Source organism: Stigmatopora argus, chromosome 7, assembly GCF_051989625.1.
Source record: "Stigmatopora argus isolate UIUO_Sarg chromosome 7, RoL_Sarg_1.0, whole genome shotgun sequence".
NCBI lineage: Eukaryota > Metazoa > Chordata > Actinopteri > Syngnathiformes > Syngnathidae > Stigmatopora > Stigmatopora argus.
This window is the reverse complement of record NC_135393.1, coordinates 14,696,629-14,696,845: the sequence shown is the minus strand read 5'-3', so window position 1 is coordinate 14,696,845 and position 217 is coordinate 14,696,629.

The following is a 217-nucleotide window of genomic DNA, read 5'->3' as shown; positions in this document are numbered from 1 at the left end:
ATCGACGGGGGTTGGGTCGCTGTGGGAGGGGAGGGAGTAGCTTTTCTGAGCTGACTGACAAACTTGAAGCGACGGGGGTTGGGCTACCAGAAGCACCTGATGCCAATCCACTGATTGCACTTGTAGGACATTAGTATTGCGGAAAGCTTTGCTCTTTATGAAAACCTACATTTTGTGGAATATAGCTTGAAATGAAAGCCTAGTCTTATTGGATGTT